This window comes from Olea europaea, unplaced genomic scaffold (genome assembly GCF_002742605.1).
Source record: "Olea europaea var. sylvestris unplaced genomic scaffold, O_europaea_v1 scaffold273, whole genome shotgun sequence".
NCBI lineage: Eukaryota > Viridiplantae > Streptophyta > Magnoliopsida > Lamiales > Oleaceae > Olea > Olea europaea.
This window is the reverse complement of record NW_019245723.1, coordinates 143072-148506: the sequence shown is the minus strand read 5'-3', so window position 1 is coordinate 148506 and position 5435 is coordinate 143072.

Genomic DNA, 5435 nt, shown 5'->3' with positions numbered 1-5435 from the left:
CAAATTTAAATTTGAGTTAAATTTGATTGGACACGCGCCAATGAACTAAATCTATGAGAAATCATGGTCAAACTTGATTGGAAACCCATCAGTGAACAAAACGGGGATGAAATTTTTATCAAATTTGATTGGAAATGCGCAAATAAATCAAACTCAGGTGAAATTTCAGTAAAATTTGATTTGAAACATGCCAATGACTAAAGCCAAGGTGATATTTTAGTAAAATTTGATTGAAAACGCGCCAATGAACTAAACCCATGCCAAATTTTAGTCTAATTTTATTGGAAGTGCACCAATGAACAAAATTCAGATGAAATTTTAATCAAATTTGATTGAAAACGTGCCATTTAACAAAGCTCAGATGAAATTGAAGTCATATTTGATTTGAAGCGTGCCAATGAACAAAAACCTGGCGTAATTTTAGACAATTTTGATTGGAAACACACCAAAGAACTAAACCCATGTGAAATTTTAGTAAAATTCGATTAAAATGCGCAAATAATAAAACTCAACCAAAAATTTGGTAAAATTTGATTACAAAAATGTCAATGAACTAAACCCAGATGAAATTTTATTCAATTATGATTGGAAACCCGCAAATGAACAAAAAGCAGATGAAATTTTAGTCAAATTTGATTGAAAACGCTCCAATGAACTAAACCGAAGTGAAATTTTAGTCTAATTTGACTGGAGACCAGCTAATGAACAAAATCAAATTTAAATTTAAGTCAAATTTGATTGAGAACGTGCCAATGACCTAAATCCATGAGAAATTTTGGTCAAATTTGATTGAAAACCCGTCGATGAACAAAATGCGGATGAACCAAATTTTTGTCAAATCTAATTGGGAACGTACGAATAAACCAAATTCAGGTGAAATTTTAGTTAAATTCGATTTGAAACGCACCAATGAACTAAACCCATGTGAAATTTTGATCAAATCTGATTGGAAGCGCACCAATGAACAAAATTCAGAAGAAATTTTAGTCAAATTTAATTTATAATGCGCCATTTAACAAAACTTAGATGAAATTGTAGTCACACTTGATTTGAAGCGCGCCAATAACTAAACACAGGTGAAATTTTAGTCAAATTTGATTGGACACGCGTCAAAGAACTAAACACATGTGAAATTTTAGTAAAATTCTATTTGACATGCGCCAATGATAAAACTCAACTGAAAATTTAGTCAAATTTGATTATAAACACGCCAATGAACTAAACTCAGGTGAAATTTTAGTTTAATTTGATTGGAAACTTCACCAATGAACAAAACGTAAATGAAATTTTAGTCATATTTGATTGAAAACGTGCTAATGAACTAAACTTAAGCAAAATTTTTGTCAAATTTAACTGGAAACTCGCTAATGAACAAAATCAAATTTAAATTTGAGTCAAATTTGATTGTAAATGCGCGAATGAATTGATCCCATGAGAAATTTTAGTTAAATTTGATTGGAAACCGGTCGATGAACAAAATGCAAATGAATTTTTATCGAATTTGATTGGAAATGCGCCAAATAAACCAAACTCGGGTGAAATATTAGTCAAATTTGGTTATAAACAAGCCAATGAACAAATAAACGGAATCCACTACTCGAAAGGCAGGAGGGCAAGGACAAATAAAGTTGAGTCTTGAGCCTCAGGAAGCGTTCCTAGAAGTTTAGTCAAATTTTGTTGTAAACGTAGCAATGAACTAAAGCCATGCCAAATTTTAGTCAAATTTGATTGGAAGCGCACTAATGAACAAAATCCAGAAAAATTTTTACTCAAATTTGATTGAAAATGCCCTCATTTAACAAAACTCAGATGAAATTGTGGTCATATTTGACTTGAAGCACGCCAATGAAGAAAATCCAAACGAAATTTTAGTCAAATTTGATTAGAAACACACCAATGAACTAAATCCACGTGAAATTTTAGTCAAATTTTATTAGAAGCGCACTAATGAACAAAATTCAAATAAAATTTTACTCAAATTTGATTGAAATCGTGCCATTTAACAAAACTAAGATGAAATTGTAGTCACATTTGGTTTGAAGCACGACAATGAATAAAATCCAAACAACATTTTAGTCAAATTTGATTGGAAATGTGCCAAAGAACTAAACCCATATGAAATTTTAGTAAAATTCTATTGGCAATGCGCCAATGATAAAACACAATCGAAAATTTAGTCAAATTTGATTACAAACACATCAATGAACTAAACCCAGGTGAAATTTCGGACAAATTTGATTCAAAACGCGCTAACGAACTAAAACCTAAGTGAAATTTTAGTCAAATTTGACTGGAGACCCGCTAATGAATAAAATAAAATTTAAATTTGAGTCAAATTTGATTGGACACACACCAATGAACTAAATCTATGAGAAATCTTTGTCAAATTTGATTAGAAATCCACCGATGAACAAAACGAGGATGAAAATTTTGTCAAATTTGACTGGAAACGCTCGAATAAACCAAACTCAGGTGAAATTTTAGTAAAATTTGATTTGAAACACGTCAATAAACAAAACTCAAGGGAAATTTTAGTAAAATTTGATTTGAAACATGCTAATGAACTAAACCCATGCGAAATTTTAGTTAAATTTTATTGGAAGTGCACCAATGAACAAAATTCAGATGAAATTTTAGTCAAATTTAATTGAAAACGCCCCATTTAAAAAAACACAGATGAAATTGTAGTCATATTTGATTTGAAGCATGCCAATGAACAAAATTCAGGTGAAATTTTAGACAAATTTGATTGGAAACGTGCCAAAAAACTAAACACATGTGAAATTTTTGTAAATTTCTATTGGAAACGCGCAAATGATAAAACCCAACCAAAAATTTTGTCAAATTTTATTACAAACACGTCAATGAGCTAAAACTAAATGAAATTTTGTTCAATTATGATTGGAAACCCGTCAATGAACAAAACGCAGATGAAATTTTAGTCAAATTTGATTGAAAACGTGCCAATGAACTAAACCTAAGCGAAATTTTAGTCAAATTTGACTGGCGACCTGCTAATGAACAAAATCAATTTTAAATTTGAGTCAAATTTGATTGAGAACGTGCCAATGAACTAAACTCATGAGAAATTTTGATCAAATTTGATTGGAAACCCGCCGATAAACAAAATGAAGTTGAAATTTTTGTCAAATTTGATTGAAAACGTGTGAATAAATAAATTTAAGTGAAAATTTAGTCAAATTTCATTGGAAACATCCCAACGAACTAAACCCATGTGAAATTTTGGTCAAACCTGATTGGAAGCGCACCAATGAACAAAATTCAGAAGAAATTTTAGTCAAATTTAATTTATAACACCCCATTTATCAAAACTCAGATGAAATTGTAGTCATACTTGGTTTGAAATGCGTCAATAACTAAACCCAGGTGAAATTTTAATCAATTTTGATTGGAAATGCACCGATGAACAAAGCACAAGTGAGATTTTTGTCATATTTGATTGAAAACTCGCCAACGAATTAAGCCTAAGCGAACTTTTCCTCAAATTTAACTGGAAACGCGCTAATGAACAAAATCAAATTTAAATTTGAGTCAAATTTGATTGTAAATGCGCCAATGAATTGATCCCATGAGATATTTTAGTTAAATTTGATTGAAAACCCGTCGATGAACAAAACGTAGATGAAATTTTTGTCGAATTTGATTGGAAATGCGCCAACAAACCAAACTCAGGTGAAATATTAGTCAAATTTGGTTAGAAACATGCTGATGAACAAATGAGCTGAGTCCACTACTAGAAAGGTAGGAGGGCGAAGACGAAGTAAAGTTGAGTCTTGAGCCTCAGGAAGCGTTCGTGAAATTTTAGTCAAATTTGGTTGTAAATGCAGCAATGAACTAAAGCCATGTAAAATTTTAATCAAATTTGATTGGAATCGCACCAATGAACAAAATCTAGACGAAATTTTACTCAAATTTGACTGAAAATGCCCCATTTAACAAAACTTAGATGAAATTGTGGTCATATTTTATTTGAAAGCGCCAATGAATAAAATCCAGACAAAATTTTAGTCTAATTTGATTGGAAACGCGCCGATGAACTAAACGTAAGCAAAATTTAAGTCAAAATTGACCGGAGACCCGCTAATGAACAAAATCAAATTTAAATGTGAGTCAAATTTGATTGGAAACACGCCAATGAACTAAACCCAAAAGAAATTTTGGTTAAATTTGATTGGAAATCTGCCTGTGAACAAAATGCGGATTAAATTTTTGTCAAATTTGACTAGAAATGGGCGAATAAATCAAACTCAGGTGAAATTTTAGTCAAATTTGATTAGAAACATGCCAATAAAAAAACTCAGGTGAAATTTTAGTCCAATTTGATTGAAACACGCCAATGAACAAACCCACGTGAAATTTTAGTCAGATTTTATTGGAAACGCACCAATGAACAAAATTTAGATCAAATTTTACATAAATTTGGTTGAAAACGCATTATTTAACAAAACTCAGTTAAAATTGTAGTCATATTTGATTTGAAGCGTGCCAATGAACAAAATCAAGGCAAAATTTTAGAGAAATTTGATTGAAAATGTGCCAAAACACTAAATCCATGTGAAATTTTAGTAAAATTCTATTGGAAACGCACAAATGATAAAACACAACCGAAAATTTGGTCAAATTTGATTACAAACACATCAATGAACTAAATCCAATTGGAATTTTATTGGAAATCTACCGATGAACAAAACGCAGATGAAATTTTGGTCAAATTTGATTGAAAATGTGCCAATAAACCAAACTCATGTGAAATTTTAGTCAAATTTGCTTAGAAACACACCAATGAATGAAACCCAGGAGAAATTTTTGTAAAATTTTTTTTGGAAACACGCCAATGAACTAAATCCATATGAAATTTCAGTCAAATTTGATTGGAAGTGCACCAATGAAGCAATTCCAGATTAAATTTTACTCAAATTTGATTGAAAACACACCATTTAACAAAACTCAGATGAAATTGAGGTCATATTTGACTTGAAGCACGCTAATGAACAAAATATAGACAAAATTTTAGTCAAATTTGAATGGAAATGCGCCCATGAACTAAACCCTTGTGAAATTTTAGTAAAATGGTATTAGGAACGTGCCAATGATAAAACTCAACTGAAAATTTAGTAAAATTTGATTACAAACACATCAATGAACTAAATCTAGATGAAATTTTAGTTAAATTTGATTGAAAACGCACCAATGAACTAAACCTAAGCGGAATTTTAGCAAAATATGACTCGAGACCCGCTAATGAACAAAATAAAATTTAAATTTGAGTCAAATTTTATTAGAAACGCGCCAATGAACTAGATTCGTGATAAATTTTGGTCAAACTTAGTTGGGAACCCGTCGATGAACAAAATACGGATGAAATTTTAGTCAAATTCTATTGGAAACGCGCGAATATACCAAATTCAGGAGAA